The following is a 25365-nucleotide window of genomic DNA, read 5'->3' on the forward strand; positions in this document are numbered from 1 at the left end:
CTGACGCCACGGCACTCACTCTAGCCAGGGCAACAAAGCGACACTCTGTCTCAAAAAAACAAAAACAAAAACAAAAACGTTGTCAGTATACACAGAGAAGAAAATGAAGACCGGGACTGAACCTTTCGACATTCCAAAGTTTAGAGGTCTGGAAGATGGGAAAAGGCCAGTAGAGGACACTGAGAAGCAGCAGCTGGTAGGGTACGAGGACAACTGAGCGAGAATGGTGTCCCCAAAAACCAATGGAAGACATTTTCAAAAAGGGAACGATGTTTTAAAAAATAAATAACATGTAGAGGTCAAGCCAAAGGAAGACTGAGAATAATAATTTGAGTTAGCAACATGGGGGTCATCGGGACCCTTGTTGGAAGAAGGTTTGGTGGCGTAGGCGGATGGGGGTGGGTGGGTCGAGTAGAGAAATGTGACGAGAGGAATTGCAGACACTGAAACGTTGCAGAGGACATTGCTGAGAAGAGGCCAGCTGGGGACAGGGGGCTCCGGTAAAGGACAGTTTTGCTTTGTCTTGTTCTTAAAGGTGGGCGTATGTTTGCACAGAGATCCATAAGAAAGTGAAAATCGATGCTACATAAGAAAGGGGGGCAATCAATCTCAGGAGGGTCATCTTGCTCTCTGTGAAAAGCCACAGTCCCCCCTACCATGGGACAGCTGAAGCCAATAAAGGGAGATGATGATCAGGTGTTGGCAGGTGACTCAAGGGTGGGAGAGCATCCCTGGGAAACAGCCATGGAAGCCAACAAGGTCGGCCCCTGGGGGACCCACGACTGCTGCCACGAGTCCTTGCACACTCAGGTCTGCAGAACCTGGTCCTGTCTCTGCAGTTCCTCGCGGAGGTGCAGAAGAGGGAGGGGGTCATGACCCTGGAGGGTAGCCGTGTAAGATACTTTCTCACAGCCAAGAAAGCGAGCAGGGGGAAGCCGGTGGCATCTCGGGGGGAGCGGGAAACGCCCAAGGCGTGGGACACACGCTGCTCAGGCACCGCACCCGCCACCCGGCGCGTGCCAGGGCTGCAGCTGCGGTGGCATCGTCCCCCCCCACCCCCGCCCCGTGCTCACGCCACGCACCGAGCCCTCCCCATCTGCGGAACAAAGAGCGAACGCGCGGGGCCCGGAGGCGGGCGGGTGGCTGTCGGCGCGGGGACCCGAGAGGGAGCGCGGCGACGGGCGGGGGACGAGCCCCACGACGCGCCCCAGCAGCCCGGGGGCTCCCGCGGGATCGTCCGCCCGCGGTGCGGGGCCGCCTTGTCCCCACCCACCTGGCGACGCCCGCGGCCAGCGGCGCGCACGGACAGATTCCCGGGAGCTGTCCTTGAGCTCATCGCCCGCCCGGCGACAGCGGCGACAGCGAGGAAGCCGAGCAGCGTCCCCTGTCCCCGCCACCGCCACCGCCACCGCCGCCGCCGGCCCCGTGCGGCCCCCCGGCCAAGGTCGCGCCCGCCCGGCCCGGAGGTAGCAGGGCGCGACAGGGGCTCCGGGCCAGGGGACGCGGCGGGGACGCGGGGGCCGCAGCGGGAACATGGCTTCTCCCACCTCCCCGGGCCCGGAAGGCGGGGCCTGCACCCAGCCCACCCCGCCGCGGATCCGCCAGGTGGGTGCTCGGGGAGGGGCGCCCGCGCCCCATTGTCCCCGCGTCCCCCGGGGCACGGGGACCCCGCCCGCGCGGGGTGGGGCGACAAGAAACTTGGCCACCTCCCCGGGCCCGGGCCCTGAATCTCCTTTTCCTCCGTCTCTCTCTCTCTCTCTCTCTTACACACACCCCTAAAAAGACCCCCGTCTCCCCCAAAACCAGACGTGTCACTTCTGCACGCGCCACGCACCCGCAGACTCATCCCCGCCACCGCGCGCGGGCACACACCCAGCCGTCACGTGAGCCACTGCAGAGCTAGACCGCTGCACTAAGCCGGGGTCCCCTGGGGTGGGCGGGGACACGGACCCCAGACCCCAGACCCCAGTCCCCTGGGGACTTGGAGAGGGGCTTGCCGGACGCAGTGGCTTCCAGCCCGCACGACAGAAAGAGCCTCATCTGGGGGTTCCTGAGCGTTCCCCAACTTTCCAAGCAGAGCGACACCCAGCAACTGCAGCCTGGGTGGGCCACATGTGTCCCGCTGTCCCGCCCGCTGCAGGGACCCGGCTTCCGCCCTGCGCTGCAAAGGGGGGAGCGCGCATTTCTCTGGCTGTTTGCACAAGCCCTGCTTTCTGTTTGTCTGGCAATATTCAAACAAGGGAGTACTCCATCTGGTTGTGATCTGTGATGGGTATCTAGAAGGATTTTTTTTTGTTTTTTGCTTTTTTTCCTGCTACCATGTGCCAGGAACGACAGCATTAGCACTTGAGTAGTGGCAATGGTGCAGCTTGCCCCGTTGGGGATGGTGTGTCAGTGTGGGACTGTGTCACTGCAAGCAGGAAACCTCTTTACCAAAGAGACCTGGATTCCTTTTTAGGGCTAGGGTCCAATGGGTCGATGGATGCCATCTGGGTTGGATGGTAATGCCCAACAGAGTGATCTTGCCCCCTGAGAGCGTGGAAAATGTTGAAGAACAACACTCCAGAATTGATAAAAATCTTGACAGTATGATTTGGTTTACACGTAACGAAGTCTTGGCCACATCTGGATTTTAATATGTGCAGGTAGTGTTATATTAAGCACAGCCTTTGTTGATGGTCCTGCATTTATTCAGTTCCTAAAAATGAATATGCAAATTTTTATGGCAACTGTGTCCCAAAGAAATAGGGTGTTAAATCTTTATAAGATCCAGGACTCTAATTTTATGACAATGGATTTTTAATTACACTCGGGGCTGTTTTTTTTTTTTTTTTTTTTTTTTGCTGAAGAATTGCTGTAGGTATTCTCGAGGCTGTATTTGTGATAGTTAATGCATATAAGAATGAAGGTGAAATTATTGCTACTTGCACTACAAGAGAAATCATATTTTAAGCAAAAAATCATTTTTGTATTGGCTTGGCTAATGTGTATGTATGTCTATATGTACCCTTATATACATTGAGGAAGTAAAATATGTTAATTTAAATAGAATATATGTACTTATAAAAATCTCTATGAAATCTCATTCTATAGAACACGTTTAGTGATTTAAGAAATAGCATATATGAAAATACTTATTAGAAAAAATTTGCAAGGAAGGTAATTGATTCCGAGGACCTCATAATTAAAAACTGTGTAAAAATGACATAATGCTGCAACATTTAAGTTGTTGACTGGTGTCCTCTGTTCACGATTTCATTTCTATGACCTTATAGAAGTACTTTTTTAGTGATTGGTGCATTAATTTGCATAGGATGTAGAAATAGGTTGCTGGAATTGTTGGTCCTTCCAGTCTGTCTGATTCATCCAGTCGGGTGGAATAGAAGTCCGGACAACCTCTAGCTGCAGTATCACCATTTTCCTGCAAGTGATTTGTAGCAAATTAGAGCTAGGAAAACGGGAGCGATGGCTGTTTTGTCCTGCTAAGTGGTAACATATCATAGGCCCCAGTCACCTTGTATTTTAACCGTGTTACTGTTTCCAGATATGTTTTACCATGTTCTTTCATAATTCTTTTTCAAGTCAATTCTGGATTGAATTGGAATTAAATTAAAATATGAATTATTTTTTCTCTTTCTGAACCATGGTTGGGAGAAAAATTATAATTGAAAAAGCACAGAAACCCCAAAGAGTCAAAGATTTTACTTAAAGACATTATGTAGATTGTAGAAACAAATTCATTGCCCATAGTTTTGCTTATATAATGGAAATTTAGAAATAAAAATATTTTGGAAAGACTTTTAGTGCATATAAACATAACTGATAAATTATCATATATAACTACTGATTTCAATGAAAATATGCTTTGTGACAATTCATATATTCAACAAACATTTAATTAGCGTAAAGTAATGTTTCATGCCCTGAAGATAAAGAAATGAAAAGGACAAAAACCTTACTCATTAGCAGGTGTAGGTATTTTTGATGAAGACAACATAAAACTATTGGAAATTTGAATTACTTATAGGGTCCTTTCTACATTATTTAAACAAAATAGTTATTTCTCAGCTTTTTGTTTTGATCATTCCCCTAATAATGAGCCTAAATAATACCTAAGTTTGCGTATGGCTGAATTCATGTTTGCATCTATTTGCTTTATTTCTATTTTCTTTTAATTATTTAATATATTATTAGAATCACATATTATAAACCATATATGTTATTTTTACAACTTGATATGTTCACAAAGATTTTTTTTTAAAAGCTTTTGGAAAACGCTGATATAGCATGAAATTTCCAAAGGGGTTCAGTACCTTCACACAGTGTGGTTAAAATCTGGCTTTCCAAAAAATGAGAAGGTCAAGGAGAAATGACCTTCAACTTCAATCTGTTGAAGGAGAGAAAAGTTTTGGCTTCTAAGATATTAGCTATTTCCATTTTTTTCTTCTTTTAAGAAAAGTGGCACCTTTTCTGCATTTTATGTCCAGGATAATTAAGGCAAGAAGTTTCACCTACTTTTTCAAACATGCAAGTCAAATTATTTACCAAAATGGAAAGACAGGTTTCTTGGATAGGAGCCCGTGCTTATACCTTACTCATTTTCTAAGTTGGTAAAAGATTAAGAAATGGGAGTCTTGCAACTGAGTTTTTAAATAGTTTGTCTGTATATACCATATACACGAAGAGACCCCTATGATTCCTATGGCCATTTCCAGAGAGTTTAATTCAATTAATTAAATAAGGATTTACTAAGATCTTGAAGTGTGAAACATCGCTAGCATCTTTCTGGACCTTACTATCTCCCTGGCAAACTCTGATGGGAGTTTGGCATCCATTCCTGGGAGACTTGATGGAGATGTAATTCATTTTCTATCATCGATGCCAGCGAAACTGAGTGTCTTTCTCTTGTTTCATGATTCAGTCCTTCCCAAAGACCTCTGGGTGTTGGAGTCATTTCATTCATGGCAGCGAACTAGTGTGCTTTGTTTGCTGTAGCAATATAGGGACCTTCCATAGGATAATAATGAAATATTTACGATGAGCCATGCATGGTGCTGGGACACAGTTTTCACACCAACCCTACGAAGGAGATGTTGTTATTCCCATTTTCCAGATGAGTAAATGTGGGTTTCAAGAAACTAACATACTACATATGCAAGTTCGTAGCTAGTAAATCGAAACTCAGGGATTTACAATTTGGTCTTAATGATGCTTTACTTTGAAATCGCTATTATTTACCATCTTCCTCTTCTAATTCTTAGACATTGTGACTGTCAAGGGGGCCCTTCCTGCCACTCTTGTCACCCCTACCTGTCTATAACTGCTCTCACGGAGTTCTTGGATTTCTCCTTCCGGTTACCATGACTCCACTGTAGGATTGACAGCAGAGTTGAAATAATTTTCATGACTCAAATGGATCATAAGAATAACTTGAATTCCATTGTCACTTCTGTGTTCTCTAGAAGAGCATTTCTCTGGCGCTACGGTTGCCGAGAGGAGGGACTAAACCCCTCCCTTAGCTCTGGCTTCCCCGGGAGCTCCTTGGTTTTTTTTCTGCAGTTTCCATGATCGGCCTGAGAAAAATAATTCTAAGAATGAAGTGGGTTAATGGAGAATCTTCCTGAACAGACACAAATTAGGCTTACATTTTTAAGTTTTTCAGTTTCTTCTTAAGAGATGGGGTCTGGCTATGTTGCCCAGGCTGGAAGGCAGTGCAGTGGCGATTCACAGGTGTGCTCATAGCTCACTGCAGCCTGGAATACCAGGGCTCAAGTGATTCTCCCACCCCAGCCACCCAGGTAGCTGGGACTGCAGGCACGTGTCACCACAGCTCCCGGTTTCTTCTGTTATAAATTCCATTGTTTGTCTATGCTTGTCAAGACGTCATATTTTTAATTTTCATGTTATGCAAAGTATTCGAGTTACAACAGAGACTAATTTGGTTTAGACAGTGAAGGGATGGGAGAAAAAGGCAATACATAAATATAACTATGTATTAACATTATTAGTTTAGATACAACATTTTAAGAAACCATCAAACTATTTTCCAGGGTGGCTGTTCTGGTTTTCCATCCCTTCCAACAATGAATGAGAGTTCTGGTGGCTCCGGCATCCTTGCCAACATTTGGCATCGTCATTTTTTGGTTTGTTTTAGTCATTTTAATAGGTGTGTAGTGGTATCTCATTGTAGTTTTAATTTCCATTTCCCTAATGACTAATAATGTTGAACACTTTCCACGTGCTTATTTGCCATCGTTATATTTTCTTTGTGGAATTATCTATTCAAATATTTTGCCAATCTTTTAAATTGGGTTGTTGTGTCCTTATTGTTGTGGTTAGAGAGTAATTTATATATTCTGGAGATAAGTTCTTTGTCAGATATATGATTTGAAAATACTTTCTATCAGTCTGTTTCTTGTCTTTTCATTCTCTGTAGGGTCTTTCTCAGAAGATTTTTAATTTTGATGAAGTCCAGTCATCATGTTTTTCTCTCACGGATTGCACTTTTACTGTTGTATTTAAGAATTCTTTCTCCAGCCCAAAGTCACAAAGATTTTCTCCCATATTTTCTTTTAAATGCTTTTTGGTGTGTCTTTGTCAAAAATCAGTTGACGTACTGGCATGAATCCATTTCTGGACTATTCTGGGTTTAAATATTTTGAATTTTTCCTATTTTATTTTATTTTTTCCTTCTGGCAGAGGTTGGGAGAGTTTTTCAGATGTGAGAAAAAAGTGCGTACATGTAGATTTAGAAAATCTTAATGGCATTAATATGCTTTTAGCATTGTTTTTTAAAACATGATTTACATAATTTCCAATCTAAACATCATGGGAATGTACAAGATAAGTACTCATGTCTGGGAAGAAGGCTGTTTTTGAACTTGAAATGCATGCAATAAAACTATATCAAAAAAAAAAAAACAAATGGAAAAAAGAAAACAATATGTCACATCTCATACCTTATTTGATGAATACAGAGAGTTCCCGGAGGCTTTATAAACAGTTTCTAAATCAGCTATGTTGAATGGGAGCGATAAGATGAGAAATGGGGACTTTAAGCTTCACTCACTGCAAACTTTGAAGAAGATTAGCATTTTATGCTTTTATAAAGGGTTATTATACAGGTAGATTGTGTTATATTAAGGAGATAATTATTTGTTTCTAGTGACACAAGCAGCTATGAGTTCAATAGCCTGTGTGTCTAGCTTTTATGGCAAGGATATATAAATAGTTTTAGTTATCTGTTGCTGCATAACACACCACCTCAAACATAGTGGCTTCAAAAAACAATAGTCATGTGCTTTCTCGCTAATCTGCAATTTGGGCAGGGCTTGTGAGGATGTGACGGCTCAGCTGGGGTGACTAGAGGCTGGCGATGACACCATGGCCCGGGCAGGAATCACCTAAGCTTTGCTCATTCACAGGTCTGGTGGCCGGTGCTAGCTGGGGCCATTGGCTGAGTCCCCTCCACCTGGATGGCTGGTGTCCCGGCGTCCTCACCGCATGGTGAATGGGTTCCAAGAGTAAAAGTCCCAAGAAATCATGGCAGCAGTAAAAGGCACCTTTATAAACCAGCCTTGGAAATCACATAGGGTCTCTTTTGTCATACTCTTGGTCAAGGCGGTCTCAGAGGTTCACCCGGATTCAAACGGAGGGGACACTCAGTGCGAGGGTTGGATGTCAACACCACATCGTAACAGTAGCACGTGGGATGGGATACTGGCCAGTTTTGAAAATAGGATCTACCACAGAGGGTGAGAACGAAGTTAACACAAAGTGGGCTGGTAGCAAACAAGACTCAGAACGTTATTTTTGTCATTGGATCAGGAGGTAACACAGATGTGGAGCTTTCATAAATCGCTATAACCTAAGGCTATACTTTTGTTTTTTCTTCCTTCCCTCCTTCCCTCCTTCCTTCCTTCCTTCTTTCCTTCCTTTTCCTTCCTTCCTTCCCCTTCCTTCCTTCCTTCCTTCCTTCCTTCCTTCCTTCCTTCCTTCCCCTTCCTTCCTTCCTTCCTTCCTTCCTTCCTTCCTTCCTTCCTTCCTTCCTTCCTTCCTTCCTTCCTTCCTTCCTTCCCCTCTCTCTCTCCCTTCCTCCCTCTCTCTCTCTTTTTTTCTTTCCTTTTTTCTTTTCTTTTCTATCTTTTCTTCCTCCTTCCTTCCTTCCTTCCTCCTCTCCTTTCCTTTCCTTTTTTTTTCTTTGAAATAGCGTCTTGCTTTGTCACCCTGGCTAGAGTGCAGTGGCATCATCATAGCTCACTATGACCTCCAACTCTTGGGCTCAATCATCCTCCTGCCTCAGCCTCCCAAGTAGCTGGGACTACATGTGTGCACCATCTTGCACAGCTAATTTTTTTTTTTTTTTTTGAGACAGAGTCTTGCTCTGTTGCCCAGGCTAGAGTGCCGTGGCATCAGCCTAGCTCACAGCAACCTCCAACTCCTGGGCTCAAGCGATCCTCCTGCCTCAGCCTCCCGAGTAGCTGGGACTACAGGCATGCACCACCATGCCCAGCTAATTTTTTGTATATATTTTTAGTTGTTTGGCTAATTTATTTCTATTTTTTAGTAGAGACGCGTCTCGCTCCTGCTCAGGCTGGTCTTGAACTCCTGACCTCGAGCGATCCTCCCGCCTTGGCCTCCCAGAGTGCTAGGATGACAGGTGTGAGCCACTGCACCCGGCTTATAATGGTTTTTAAAACATTATTTTATTGTACTTTTTTTAAATTAAAGAATTTATATAAGAATATGGTAATAACTTCACATATTTACAGATGAATATATGGGAAAAGTAAACCTTACTCCAAAATCAAAGTCTGCAATTCCCCACTCCAGAAGTAGTCACTTATTATGTATCCTTTCTAGAAGTATAGTGTTTTTAGGGAAATATATCTGTGTACATACCTCTCCCCCCTTTTGTTTACATAAATGGGAGCCTGTTATACAAATACTTTATACTATATACTTTGCTTTATGCTATACTTTTCTCATAAGAATTTATTCCAGTTATCATTTCATTTTGGTACATATACTTCATTTTTATTTAGCTAACATATTATATGAATGTATCATAATTTATTTTACTCTTTCTGAATGAGCATTCAGTTTGTTTCCAGCATTTTGCTACAGTGCTGCATTTATCTTTAAGAATGTCTTTGAACACGTGTTCTGGTAGATAAATTGCTGGAAGCAAAACTGCTGGATCAAAGGCTACTAGTATTTTACACCCTCTCAATTCTGAGTACTATTTTCAACAATGTAAAACCCCAAGTAAGAAACCACATTACATTAATATTGGTCTTAGGTACACAGTTGCTAATCAAGCTTTATAGTTTGCAAATTCTTTATTTGTTTCCCTTACTTGTATATGTTACATGCTAAATGTCAACGTATTAGCAAAACAACCATCATGATCTCATGACAAATTCTGATGGGATTATATGTTGGCTGAAAACTTCTCTTCATTGAACTCTGTCCTTTCCTTGGTTCACTTTGGGTTATTCAGCTCCAGAGTGTTATTAACAAGCACCATTTCTGGTTACTTGTCAGACTTCTTTATAATTCTTGACAGTTGCTTAATGACTAATATCTGTAACAACTTAGAAAGCAGATAATTCAAGTGGATACACAGAAAGTAAGTAACTTGCTCAGAATCACCTAGCAAACAAAAATAACAGAGTAAGGCTCCAATGAGTACTCATTTGCTCTACATCTATAGAATTTTGTGGCAAGTCAAACAACAAAGTAGCGATCAACAATTACATTTTCAGTTTTAACTCACATTTGATGGGAGATGTACTAATAATGTAACCCTCCGTTACATTTTTACTTGTACACTGCAGAACGGAGCTGTTAAAATGAGAAACTAAATTTAAAATTTCACGTTGTCACCTGTAGTATACCCCTTGGCAATAATTTTAAAATATATATGTTCCTGAGATTTTTCAATGGATAAGTTATGATTATGTAAGTTATGGCTTATTTGAATAGAACTCGGAATGTTTTAAAATTTTCCTTGAAAAAGACATTAGATCTAGCCCTGCTTTGGAGGATCTTACAATCATATAGAAGATGAAATCAAACACTGAACATAGCTTACTATAGTACGGATAGAATATGGCAAGGGCAAGACTAGTGTACAAAATACCGTAGGAGATAAAAGAGGTTTATTTTTGTTGGAGGAAATTATATTAGGTTTAGTGAAGCAGTCGAAATTCGACTTGGTTATAGAAGAATGGATTTGATGTTGATGGGGAGAGATTGGATGAAGAGCATTTCAGATCCAGAATGAGCGGCATGAAGAGGCAGGTAAAGAGGGGACAATATTGGAGGAGAGGCAGAAAGGTTAGTGATCAATATTAATTGGCTACACAGTAGGGGACAAGGAGTGATTAGTGAAAGATAAAATGGGAAAGATAATTGGTATAACTTCCTGGAGGGCCTTCAATTTACTAAAGACTTTGGTCTTTGTTGCATAGAGAATGAATAGCCCTGCAAGAGCCTGGCTCCTTTAGTCACCTCCCTCCCACCTCCAGATAAAAGCCACCTCCAGAAAAAATCATCATCATCATTGTCATAGTCCTCATCATTGTCACCTAACCATTGGATATCATGTTTTCACAATCTTACTTAAAATCCAAATAGAACTTTAGCAAACATTGCTACTTTCATCAATTCTGTCATATAAAAATCCAAGAGAAACAATTTGTTTATTCTCTGAACAAATAACTGTATGCCAGGCCCCCTTAGAATCTCCCTGTCTCCCAATCAGGTTGCCTCTGTGAAATGCCTCCTAAATAGAAATTCTGGAGCTGTCACGGCATGTGGAGTTTTTAGTCGAAGGAATAATTTATTTCAAAGGCTGAACAATAATAGATTTAAGGCCGTCACAGTGGCGCATGCCTGTAATCCCAGCCCTCTGGGAGGCTGAGGCAGGAGGATCGCTTGAGCCCAGGAGTTTGAGGTTGCTGCGAGCTATCATGACGCCACGGCACTCTAGGCAGGGTGACAGAGTGAGACTTTGTCTCAAAAAAAAAAAAAAAAAAAAAAAATTTAGAGGAATCATCTAGATCTACATTATTGTCAAGTGGTACATCTGGAATTTATTTTTTCTTTTAATGAAATTAAGCAAACATTCTTTTGTTTTACCTGAGCAGGTGTGAAAACAGTTTTGTTTCTTTAAATGATTTATTTCACTAAAGTAGTCACAACTCTCCTCAAATCTGCCACACCATCTTATGTATCCAAGTTATTCATCTCGACAGTTTTCCTTTACAATGGATGATGGTATTGTGCCAGGCACTTGGTATTAAAAGCCAGACTCCTGGAAATGCAATTTTTCAAATCCATTAACCTTTATTCAACTCTTATGGTAATAGAGGTAGAAGGATCACGTCATTTTTTTTCTGCAATATATGATCTAATATAAATTGGGTTTGTCTGACCTTTTTTTCTGATCATCCTAAAGGATGGATTTATAAAGTCTCCTTGCAGGTTTTATGAATACTGACTTTCTCTTCTGCTGGGGGTCTTCACTTTAATTTTATAAGGTTATTTAGCCTGGTTCATTTTGGAATTGAGTAGATCAAATAAACTCTTTCTGGAACTGGGTGTACCTGGGTTTAAACAATTTGCTGCCCCACATAGTGGCTGATAATCATGAAGATGAAGGAAAATGTTAGATGCCTGATATTGTGATATTGCTTAAATTGTGTGAGCTTGTGAATTTCAGAATAACAGATATATTTAACATAAATTATATGGACTAATCAATTTCATAATGCTAGTTTTTAAGGACATATGTTTATTTTGTGAATTTGCACCACTGAGTTAAGCATAATATCCAACAAATCAATATACTTAGTGCTATTACCTATCCAAGATAGTTACCAAGTATATTTGTATAGCTTTGCTAGAAGTGCTTACCCAGTTTACTTAGACACCAATGACTATTTACTGTAAGAAAACATGCCTTTACAAATATAAAAAGCTAAAATGTACAAGAGTACCAGGGCTGTTGACTAAATCAGACTTCTAATTGGATAAGAGACCTTGATGCCAACTTAGACAATCTTATCTCTCCGATAAAAGCGTGGATCAGTGTATAACTGACTTAATTCTTTCATCTTAGAGTACAGAATGTTTTATTCATGAATGCCTCTTTTATAGCCACCCTCTTCAGTTCTGAAAGCAAACCAGGGGCAAACATCCACTTCTAAACATCCTTATTTTCACATATTCCTGTCTTCTTCCTTCCTGTTTGAGAGGAAGAATCATCCCGAACTAAACACCTCTCCTCCTACGTATTGTAGGACTTTGCTCTTACTAATTTTCTTTTTCTCCCAATTCTTTAGTCTTCATTGGGTATAGAGTCCAAAGGCTGAGCCTGACGGTGAGGTTAAAGCAACCCAGTTGGTGGGAGAGAAGGATGCTTTGGTTGAGAATCTAGCAAGCTGGCAGCGCCAATCCTACTAAACTTCTTAGCAGTTTTGGTTCTGTTGGCCATTCTCTTCTTCCTTGAAGCCCTTCTCACTCGGCTTATAGAGCATCATTCGTATTTTCTACCCTCACATTGAACGCCCTCTGAAATCAAGATGCTCACATTGACTGAGAGACAGGGAGGGAATTCCAGACAGAGGAAACAGGAGGTGCAAAGTCATGGAAGTAGAAAGCAGGTTGCATTTCAGGGGCTTATCAGACGTTCTGAGTGGCTGGAGCACGGTTTTGGGGGAGATCATGGGAGATGAGACCCCCGTGAGTCAGTCCACACCCCGATCCTAAAGAGCTGTGTTGATCATCGTGGCTCTTGCATGGTTTTCCTACCAGTGTGTGTTCCTGGTATTCTTTATCGTTCTCCTCCATCCCTTCCTCCTCCTTCCCTTCTTGTTTAAATATTAGTGTTTTCCTGGGTTCTGCTTTCCATCTATATTTTTCGTCCCACATATTTATACTTCTTCCCAGACCAATCATCTACTCCTGTATAGCTTCCTCAGTGTCAACCCCTCTCTCGACCTAATACTTCCACCTGAATCCTGAAAACCCCTCCTTTTTATCCTGCGAGGCTTCGAATGGAACGTGCCTCATAGGATCTTACTATTTGGTCCCTGTCTTGGGTGACACAGTCACCACTGGTTGGATACCTGATGTCAGACAGCCTTGAGCTGTTTTTCGTTTGTTTTCCTCTCTCCTTCTTTTGTCTTCTGCAAGCTTGCTTTTCCAAAGTCCAGGCCCACATTGTGTGTCTCATGCAGACGACATTATAATAGTTTCCCTAATTGGTCTCACTCTCTGTAGTCTCTCCCTTTTACAAACTCTCTTCCATACAACCGACACACTGGTCATGTCACTTCCTAGCGGAATCAGCTATTTCCCTAATTGCTACGAGGTATTGACAATAGGAAACATACCTGTACGCACAGTGCCCGGCACATTTGCCTGATACATGCCAGGTGCTCAGTGAATGGTTCAGTCTTTTAAAATTGAAATTAAAGTCTCACACATGCAGACTGGATAGAAGGGGGAAAACAGAGTTTGGCTTTCTAATGTACTTTTAATAATTAAGGTATTGCAAAGCACTTTACTACATAATGGATAACTCAGATATTGGCTGCCTAGAGATGGTGTTGGCAAATGGAAAAGCCATTGTACGCTGAAAAAGAACTTGTGCTGGTTGTCACTATTAGAGGAGGACCAAGGATATGATGGGTCCGTGATTCAGAAGTTTTGCCTAGTTGTTTTTCTTGAAAAATGCTATGGGATTATCTCAGTTTTTAGGAAAATGCCCCACGTCTGCCCATCAGCATCCATTGGCTTCTTTTTTTTTTTTTGAGACAGAGTCTCGCTTTGTTGCCCAGGCTAGAGTGAGTGCCGTGGCATCAGCCTCACTCACAGCAACCTCAAACTCCTGGGCTCAAGTGATCCTCCTGCCTCAGCCTCCCGAGTAGCTAGGACTATAGGCGTGAGCCACCATGCCCGGCTAATTTTTTCTATATATATTTTTAGCTGTCCAGATCATTTCTTTCTATTTTTAGTAGAGATGGGGTCTCGCTCTTGCTCAGGCTGGTCTCAAACTCCTGGCCTCGAGCGATCCTCCCACCTTGGCCTCCCAGAGTGCTAGGATGACAGGTGTGAGCCACCGCGCCCGGCCCCGTTGGCTTCTTTTATTTTCTTCTTGCAGCAGGGAATATAGAACCCCCAAATGCCCAAGGTTCAGAATCCTTGCTCCCAGGCCACTCCAAGGGTGGAGTATACACAAAAGGTAGGAGGGAGGAAGGATGCTGAAGACAGGGGGAGATGAGGGGTGGAGAATTCTTTTGTGCTTCTTAGAACAGGAGGGTTCGCATTGTGATAGGATAATAAGAGGCTCCTTTGTCATCCTGAAGAAAGCCATGTTCCTTTACGCCTGGAGCCTCCAAACTGGAGAGTGGGGGAAGTGGAAAGTAAGAGAAATGACTCTAAAGCTATTGAGGATAGAGAACAATCAAAGGGGAAAATAACAATGAAATTCTGCATCCTGAAATGAAAGTGTCAGGATTGATTGTGTCAAGTGAGCGACTCCTATGCAGGTGTGATGGGAACGGCATCGTAAGCCTTCATAGAAAATATAGCAAAAGCGAGTCATCGTTTGAGTAATTCAGGATCACGCTGATCTAAACTCATGGCATCTAGAGTGATCTCAAAAAGTGAGTTTCTCCAAGAAGAGAAACAAAGGCATCAGAGAGGGGGTTTGCATACTTTACAAGCTCTTGCTCAGGCTGGTCTCGAACTCCTGACCTCGAGCGATCCTCCCGCCTCGGCCTCCCAGAGTGCTGGGATTACAGGCGTGAGCCACCGCGCCCGGCCTACATTGAGTTTTAAATCTCATGAACTGGAATTAGTATACTGGTTATTTACCCCTGTTAGGTTTAAAGACTGAATCTCATCTTCAGTTTCTCTATTTCAATGGAAGGAAAAGTAGTTTTCAAGTTCATTTTCTAAGTAGCTATTTTGATAAGGGCTTCATATACAAATATCTCCACCTGTAGCCTATAGCCCTACCAGTGATCAAGCATTTAAGCTCAGTAGTAGTTTTCCTGTAGTTATTTCATATATGTACATATTTTGTTTAACAGAAATTAGATTTTAGACTAATAGCTTATTATGATTTTGCAAATGAGACCTTAAACTTTAGCAGAAACTCTGTTTTCTTCACTGGTATAGACCCAGCATCTAGCTCAAATTAAACGCTTATTGGCTCACACCGGTAATCCCACCTATTCAGGAGGCCAAGGTGGGAGGATTGCTGGAGGCCGGGAGTTTGAGGCTGCAGTGAGCTATGATCATTCATGGGCAACATAGTCAGACTCCCCCATCTCTATAGAATAAAAAATAAAAAAATTAGCCAAGCATGGTGGCATATGGGTGTGGTCCCAACTATCCAGCAGGCTGAAGTGGGAAAACTGCTTGAGCCCAGGAGTTCAAGGTTTCAGGGAGCTGTGATGGGCCACTGTATTCCAGCCTGGGTGACAAAGCAAAACATTGTCTCTAAAAAAAAAAAAAAAAAAAATCAAATATTTGTTGAATGAAATTTTTTAAAATTCAATTCAACAATTCCATTTCTATTCAAATCAATAAGGATTAATACCATGGGTATTCAGTATGGGTATAAGTTAAATATATTGCGTAGGAAAGAAACCAGAAAATTGGAAACGGAGACCAGTTATATGATGTAGTGTACCATGTGCCGTGTGTGTGTGTGTGTAACATGGATATTTGCACATATATGCACAGAATATCTACGGGAGGAAACAGAAGGAATGGTAACATTGCTTTCCTTAAGGGATGAAGAGTGTGAATTGAAGGTTAAGCCTACTCACAGTCTTCCTTGTGAGAAGATGCCACACCTTCTAGTCTTTTGGAGAGGGAACTAAACCCTCCAATTGGCTCACCGATGGGGCTCGACCAGCTCTGTAAAACACTCTCCTTAGCGTAGTAAGTAGTGGGAGCTTCCTGCTATTCCCTCTTTCTAGTTAAGTTCAGGGTCAACATGCATTCCTGGAATAGCCTAGAACGTTTCCCTCTCCTGTGGGCAGAGTCACGAATAGTCAAGAGCTACTTACTGGGAAAATGTACCATGGAGAACCCTATTGGGGGGCTGGAAAATCAATGAAAGACGAGTTAGCTGCCACCAAAGAGCTGAAATCCCCATCTTGCTGGGTGACGGAAATGGCTCCCCATCACTTTTCAGGATCTCAAGAAATAGTCCTTTCATTTTCTGATGTCACATGTAATAACAATTTATTTCCTTAAATGGTTTTCCATTACTAAAAGGTGCTTTATGCACTTTTAACCATATGCTGATGTTTAACACATAGAAATAAAAAGGAATACAGAGAAGAAGAAAAAGAGGCTTCTCTTGTGTTACCACCCCCAAAATAACCAACCATATTTGTAAGACATTTGTTTCTATTTTTACTTTCGCCGTACTTCGTTGGTGCGTGTAGGAAGTAATCTGGGCATCTTGCCCGGTTGGGTTTAATTTTTGTTTATCTGTGAAGTGTCTTAGATTGCATTACACTTATTAGATCATTACTGTTATTAGCCGTTGCTAATGATACATCATCAGCTGTTCTTATCAATCCAAAATGGAAGCATTGAAAAGTTTATTCCCTAGGGCAATCTCATACGTTGCCTCAATCATGAAGAAATGACACACAGTGGAAATATAACTCTAACTACGGTGGATTGAAAATTCCTTGATTGTGGTTCTTTGAGCATTTCTTCTTTGGGCACATCACTTAGGCGTGACATCAGACTGGGCTCCTTCCTTGCCCACTGACGTCATTCCATGACAGCAACGGTCTCTCATGTCCCCAAACCTCTGCAGTACTCACTCTCTGTCCCATTCTTGCGGTATTTCTATTCTAGTCTTTTTTTTTAATTGTGATAAGAAACAAACACATCACATAAAATTGAGCAACTGAACCATTTCCAAGTGTCCAGCTTAGTAGTGTTAAGTATTGTTGCAAATTGTTAGGCAGCCAATTTCCAGAACGTTTTCATCTTGTAAAACCGAAACTCTGTACGCATTAAACAACCCCCCCGTTTCCTCCTCACCCCTGTCCATAGTAATCATTGTCCTTAATATTTCTATGGATTTTTCTATGTAGGTGCCTCATGTGAGTAGAATCATACATTATTTGTCTTTTTGTGATTGGCTTATTTTATATAATCTATTTTTTTTTTTGGAGACAGAGTCTCGCTCTGTTGCCCGGGCTAGAGTGAGTGCCGTGGCATCAGCCTAGCTCACAGCAACCTCAAACTCCTGGGCTCAAGCCATCCTCCTGCCTCAGCCTCCCGAGTAGCTGGGACTACAGGCATGTGCCACCATGCCTGGCTAATTTTTTCTATATATTTTTAGCTGTCCAGATAATTTCTTTCTATTTTTAGTAGAGACGGGGTCTTGCTCTTGCTCAGGCTGGTCTCGAACTGCTGACCCCAAGCAATCCTCCCGCCTCGGCCTCCCAGAGTGCTGGGATTACAGGCGTGAGCCACCGCGCCCGGCCTCATTGCTCTAAATCTTTGAGTATACACAGACACACACACACACACACACACACCGCATAGTTTATGTATTGTTTCTATGAAATTTAAATATCTACCTACCATTTATCTCAGTTTTCATTGGTGCATAACAAACATTCCAATATTTAGTGGCTTAAAACAAGAACAAGCGGCGATTTATTCGCTCACAATTGTGCAGTTTGTGCGGGACTTGGCAGAGAAGCTTTGTCTCTGCTCCACGTGGTATTGGTTGGGGCAGCCGGACTAGGGTCCAATGACCCACTTCCAAGATGGCCCATTCACATGACGGGCACCTTGGTGCTAGTTGTCACCTGGGAGTCGGATCGGGGGAGGGGTTCAGCTCTTGCTGTCAGCAGTGTTCTCAGTTCCCTTCCGTGTGACCTTACCATCCAGATCACTTGGGCTCCCTCCTACCTCAGTGGCCTGAAGGTAGTTGGACTGTGTACGTAGGGCTTAGCTTCCATTTGTGCAGACTATTCATCTAATGCAAATATTGAACTACGCTGAGTGTGCAAGAGCATATTCATTTATTAATTGGACCATTTTTCCTGAGCATCCATCTATCCTGTGCTGAGCTCATAGTCGGCCACTGGGAATACACGATGGAACAAAACATGCAAGATCTCTGGCCAGAGGAGGCATCCACCAGGTAATTAAACCAGTGGTTTCAGGCACTTGTGACTCTCTGGGTGCCACGAGACTGAAACTCACTGGGGACATTTATAGGGGAACCTCAGCCTAGTCTGTGGGTTCCAGAAAGTTCTGAACTGCAGGATTAGAAACAATACATTCTGTAAGACTCTGATGACAGGAGAGAAGCAGACAAGAGTAGGCAAGGAGAAGTCTGTTCTGGCTGGATATTCAATGCTATGAAGCACTTAAAATGGTAAAGTGTAGGTAAGGGAGGAAGTGGTCCAGACGAGAGAACCCGGTGCTGAATTCGGAAGCGAGTGTGTGTGGATGAGGCTTATACTACTTCGCTGCTCCCTGACTTAGAATCACAGGCAAAACAGCAAGCAAAGAGGAATGCACCGGGCACTTAAGAGTCTAGGGATTGCCCTGCAACCTTGAGTTTACCAGCACGACCCCCAAGTGCTTTGAGAGAGGGAGAGGCAGATGAGCATGGAATGGATGCTTTTAAAGGCTCTCTCTTGCCCACTCCTGTTATGCTGAATTACAAATTTCTTGATGTTCCTTTTGCTGGGGGAGGAGGAAGAAATTTCCCTCCACCTCCCTTCCAAATCACTCTTTCTGATAGATCTATATTGTGCCCTCAGCTTTGATAGCATAGAGCTAACTCAAAATATCTTCCGATGTCTAAATAAATTTGCATCTTTATCAGGAGAGGGTATTTGAATATTTGTTACTATCCTAAGAGGACCAGTGATTTCATTCAAGTATGCTAAGAAGTTCCCCGGAAAATATTTCTTCTTAACACCTTTTCATTGTTGAATGTATCCATCATCCAATTTTCTGTTCAAAGTAGGAATTCTCATCCATTAGAATAAAACGGAGGTAAGTTTAATCAACTCAGGCACGCTGACCTGTATAATGAGGAAGTTGGATCAGATCTGGTAGTTTTCATACTGCATTTCTGCTGCAGGAATTGAAAATATGTCACTCGAGTTTCAGTTTTCAAATATATTTTGTTTCGTTTTTAGACACTGAGGAAAAAACGTGTACACTCTCAAATATGTTCAACAAAAATGTAAACAGCTGAAAACCACCCATTTTGGTGGAATTAAAATCTCCACTTCCTTCAAGCCTGCACTGCACATTTAAACTAGGTCAAGGAAAAACACACAGCAACGCACCGCTGCCTGGTTTCCCTTCAGATTCATAATCCGGAACCTCCAGGGATTCTTAATGCAACCCAGAAATGTTAGGGCCCCCCCCCTAGCCCTGCGCACTCATATTTCACGATGCATCGCCATCATCTGGCTTCTTAAAGCACAGATGCCAGGAGGCAAGTCCTCCCTCCAGCATTTCTGACTCAGCAGGCCTGGAGTGGGGCCTGAGAAGTTGTAGTTTCTAGCAAGTTCCCGCGTGATAACTGGGGCTGCCGACCCCGGCACCCCACTTTGAGAACCAGCGTCCTAGACCATTCGCTCCTCCCTCTTCTAGACAAATCTTTCGTAATTGTATATCTTTTCCATTTTCTTAGACTTCTGACATCTTCTTCATCCTCACTATCAGCTAATCCGTTTGCTTCTGGGCACACTGAGGAAATCGAAGCTCCCTCTACTACCAGCACGCTCTGCCTCACCGAGTAAAGCCAAGCACATAACAAGCTCTGAGTTTTTACCTTAGGAATGTCCTATCAAGTGTCTTTACAGAAAAATACAGATTTGAATTTATATAGCACATTTATCCTAATAAAACACAGCTCATCTCACTTTATATATTGGGTTGCGGTGTAGTTGTTCATCTGAAATGAAGTTGTACTGATGAGACGGAATAATACACAAGAAGGATGGGGTCACTCCCATGGAAAAATTAAATAGAAACTGCAAGAGTTATCTTGCTGCACAAAAGGTCACTGTTCAGATGAAGAACTTCTATAAAGAATTGATTATTAGCAATCAGTCATCCACATTAAAAGATATGACATAGATGAGTGATATAATCTGAGTTATTATTTATTTACTTACTTATTTATTAGAGACAGGGTCTTGCTCTGTTGCCCAGGCTAGAGTGCAGTAGCTGGATCATAGCTCACAGCAACCTCAAATTCCTGGGCTCAAGCGATCCTCCCACCCCAGCCTCCCGAGTAGCTGGGACTAAAGGTGCGCGGCACCACACCTGGCTAATTAAACTTTTTTTTTGTAGAGATTGGGGTCTCACTGTGTTGCCCAGGCTGGAATCGGAGTTATGTTTTTAAAAAATTACTCCACCTACCATGTAGAGATTAGATAGAATGAGGACAAAGATGTTAGCAAGACTAAGATAGAACAGTATTCCACGGAAAAGATAATGGTGACTTGGACTAGAATACTATCGATGTCGATGGAGAAAAGTGGACGATATAGAATAAATTTAAGAGAGAGAATTGGCAGATCCTGATGCATTGGCAGTGGTGGGTAAGGTAAACAAAGAGAACAAGAAGATAGAAGGTTTGTCATTAATAATACATTGGATGATTCTTTTACTTTCCTCTTCATACTTTTCCATATTTCCCAGATTGTCTTCTTGCCTTAATAATAAGAAAGAAGTAGCAAATGTCATTTACAATGTTAAAAAAAAGTAAATATAGTTCTACATCATTTAAATAGAAAGGCAGGCGTAGGGTATAAGTTCTGAACTATCTGTTTTGTACAATCAAAAGCTATACTAGGCCGGGCGCAGTGGCTCATGCCTGTCATCCTAGCACTCTGGGAGGCCAAGGCGGGAGGATCACTTGAGGTCAGGAGTTCAAGACCAGCTTGAGCAATTGCAAGACCCCATCTCTACTAAAAATAGAAAGAAATGATCTGGACAGCTAAAAATATATGAAAAAAATTAGCTGGGCATGGTGGTGCATGCCTGTAGTCCCAGCTACTCGGGAGGCTGAGGCAGGAGGATCGCTTGAGCCCAGGAGTTTGAGGTTGCTGTGAGCTAGGCTGATGCCACGGCACTCACTCTAGCCTGGGCAACAGAGCGAGACTCTGTCTCAAAAAAAAAAAAGAAAAAAGCTATACTAATGGAAGAAATTATGAATTTAGATTTACCTTTTATAGTCAGATGATATAATATTTTATACTCTGAAAGTATGAGACTATACATAAGCTTTTCTTTTGTTCAAGTGTGCATTTGCCTAATTGAAACTAAATAAATATTGGTAAGAGAGTATACACACACATATATATATATTTTTACATACATTTTTAAAGTTTACATCTAAACTATTTTATTTACAATAAACAGTTCTGACAGATTTATTGAATGATAGATGCCCTGGGAGGCCACCATTCAGTCCTCTCAGCACGAGCTTCTGTGATTTCATTTTCTTTCTTCACCAGGATGTGGGAAATCAGACTTTACTCCAAATCGATTGGATCACTGTTCATCCCAGGGGATTTTTTTCTAGCTCCCAGAAAGCCCAGGTGAATGTCACGTTGATGTTTAGAATGAATGGCTTCTCTGTGTACTTCTTTCCACGGTGTGAACAGTTTGCTCTGAATCAGAAGCCTGGTCCCCTTCGGATGCAGTTGCATAATTCTCAGTAATGCTCATGCAGGGCTAGAAAACGCCACTGGGCCTGCTTCTCGATTGATCGGGGCAGCGTGGCGACAGTTTGAGGGCTAGGAGCAGAGCTGTGCAGTACGACACTTTTATGCCAAAGTAACAAAGTTTAATCCTTGTAAAATTTTTTTCCTCCCCCAGCTAAGATGATGATCAGATAGCATCTCTTGTGTGTGCCCCCTGCCTTTTTTTGCCTTTCTGACTCTCTTGTCCCTTGCCAGCCTCCTGGTTAGCGTCATGTTCCTCTACTCTGTCCTTTACTTTGCCACCACAGAGATCTTTTTACAATGCAAGTTTTAGTTTGTTAGTTTAGAGATGAGGCCTCTCTATGTCGCCAGGCTGAAAGGCAATGGCTGTTCCCAGGTGCAATCAAAGCACATTATGGCCTCCAATTCCTGCGTCCCGTGGATCCTCCCGCCTCAGCCTCCCTCATAAGCTGTGACTATTGGTGCAATCCACCCTGCCTGGCTCCAAAACACAAATTCGATCCTGTTTGGTCCTTGCCTAAAACTGTTCAATGATCCTTCACTGGCTTTAAGAAAAAGTCTAAATCCTTAACACGGCTTCTGAGATCCTGCATAGTCCACTTTTCTCCCCTGAGCAGGGCTCCGGGTCTCAGAATGTGCCATGCACTTTTCACTTCTCAACCTAATTCCTTGATTTGGCTTCTAAACCTCTCCCCTCCCTGCCAACCAGGGAGAGTCTACCTCTTTTCCTAGGTTTGTCTCCAGAGTTAACCCTTTGTGGGAGCCTTTTCTGTCTCCCGGGTTGAATTGATCTCTGCCTCCACCTTTGCAGACTTGCATTGCTGCCGACAGTCACAGTTTCATTCACTTTTTTTTTTAATGCCTGTAACATTCTGGAGGGCACAGGCAGCGTCTAATTTATCTCATCCCTGGTGTCTAGCATGATGCATGGTGCACGGTGCATAGAAGGCATCAGATACGTGTTCTCTGAAGAACGGTTAAATGCATGAGTAATGTTTTGCTTGGGAAAAATCCTTTTTTTTTTTTTTTTTTGACAGAGTCTCGCTCTGTCACCCGGGCTAGAGTGCCATGGCATCAGCCTCGCTCACAGCAGCCTCAAACTCCTGGGCTCAACCGATCCTCCTGCCTCAGCCTCCCGAGTAGCTGGGACTACAGCCATGTGCCACCATGCCTGGCTAATTTTTTCTATATATATTTTTAGTTGTCCAGCTAATTTCTTTCTATTTTTAGTAGAGACGGGGTCTCCCTCTTGCTCAGGCTGGTCTCGAACTCCTGACCTCGAGCGATCCTCCTGCCTCGGCCTCCCAGAGTGCTGGGATTACAGGCCCAGCTGGAAAAATCCTTCTTGACAAATACAAATCTTGGTTGCAGGCTGGTTCTTTCAGCCTATTTCATTTTCCGAATGCTTACCACCAACCAACCTGGTCCTTCTAAATGTGGTTAGTGTTTGTAGTCAAGGTTTTGTTCTGATGAGAAAAAACAAAAAGGAAAAGCAGAGAAAAATGGCTGTGACTGAAGGGACAAAAGCATTGTTCTCTTAAGGGTTATTATCACATAGGACAACCACTGTCTCCCTAGCAACAGCTGTTTATCATGTGCTTCTGTATCCAGAGATCCAGTGTCGCCTTCCTCACCCAGGTGTAGACACTCAGGGGAGAGATTAGCTCCCCTCCCTTTTATCCAGTGGGCTGACTGTTCTCCCCGGGGCTGTTCTGGAATCAACAGGCTGCTCCTTCCCAGCAAGCCCAGCGTCTACACAGCTGGCCCTACTCGGAGAGAGTCCTCTTCCTTGCATGACCATGGTGACAAAGCAAAGCCTGCCCTGCTCATCCTGTCTCTCAGGGCAGTGTGTCTAACGTGGGCGAGGCCCACTTGAGCTCCCGGGTGGCAGAGCAGCCAGCTGTCACCATCATGGCCGGCTGTCTCAGGGCTGTGTCCATACGGACGCCTCGTGTAAGCTTTCCTGGCCAGATTTTGGATACAGTTGCATAATTATAACTCGTTTGCTGTTCTCCATTCTACTTGGATTTCATCATTGTTCCTTTGACATGACTGATCTTTAAAACTGATGTTTAAAACTGGCATTGGATTCAAAACATGCGTGAAAGCATTTTTCTGATTTATTGAGATGCACAATTATGATGTAGTAATCGTGCTCCAGTTACTAGACGTTGAACAACTGGGCCACTTCGCTTAACAGGTGACTGTTGAGAGGAGAGAACAAGCAGTTAAAGAAATAAATACAGTGTGGTCAATGCCACACAAACCTGGGGATGGCTTTGCAAAGGCGGTGAAATCCTCTCTTTTGGCACAGTGCCAGTTCTGCAGATTTTTCACTGAATTGTGAGTGTGTGTGTGTGTGTGTGTGTAGGTGGGGTGTGCAGCTGGGTAAATGCAGACCCGCCCTAAATAAAGCTGGTTAAGGTCGGCTGGGCCCAGAACGGCAAGGGCCTTGTTTGCCTTGATAAGGAGGAGTTTGGGCATTATCTTTTAGACAATGGTTATCCAAAATAGCTTTGCAAGTGGAGAAGTAACAGGATCAGAGGTACTTGTTTCTTTTTTAAAACAAAGTAAAACTAAAACTGAAGAAAATTTCCCCCAAAGTGACAAAAGCCAGATGATCCAAAATTCCATTGCAACGATTCGTAAATAGCCTCTTTGCACATCGCCTGAGATCCTAAGGGGGCTACTGAGTCAGGTCGAAGCCCAAATGTTGACTCTGGTCTTTTGCATGAAGAATATGGAATTTTCATCTTCCTTGTAAGAGCAAATCTTTTTGCATATCGGCTCACTTACATCCCTTGATCAATGACACTTATTAGGGAACTTGCTTCTTCCCCATCCTCCCCATTGTGTTTTACAACCACCCCTTTCTCTTTGGGACAGAAACATGAGAGTGCTGTCACTTCCCTTTGGCTGTCACCTGACAAATTCATTATGGTAGAATCTTATGTAGCTCACTTTGTTCATTCACTGAACTGTTATTTACCTATTGTCCTTCAGTTCTACATACTGGTTTTGATTTGCAAATAGGTATTTTCTGGTGACAGCATAACATATATTATTTTGAATACTATATAGTTTGAACACTACAGAAATATTAATATGTTAAAGGAAAATACAAGTCTTTTATAATTCTGACCCCTAAAGATAACTTCCTTAGTTTTTCCAGCTTTTTTATGTCTATTGCTTAAACTTAAACCAACGCATGTAGCTGTGTATTATTCTGTAGTCTGTATTTCTCACTGAACATTTTGGATAAAATAGCACAAATAGATTTACTTAATAGATAACAGTATTAGACTTTAATGGATAATTCTTCTCTTTGGGAGATTTCCATTGTTTCCAGTTTTTCATGTTATCCATAATATTTCCTTAGGATGAAATCCTAAAAATGGAATTTTCTGGATCATACTATGAGCATCTTGAATTTTAGCATTTGTTGCCAAATTATCCTCTATAGTTACAGCACAAATTTTACTTTCTCCCTACGGAATATGAGAGTACCCGTTTCAGCAAATGCTTGCCAATATTAAGTATTTTCTCTCATTTTTATCTTTGCCAGTATAATAGTCAAAAAACTTTTCACTCTGACTTC

The sequence above is a fragment of the Lemur catta genome, chromosome 26 (assembly GCF_020740605.2).
Source record: "Lemur catta isolate mLemCat1 chromosome 26, mLemCat1.pri, whole genome shotgun sequence".
NCBI lineage: Eukaryota > Metazoa > Chordata > Mammalia > Primates > Lemuridae > Lemur > Lemur catta.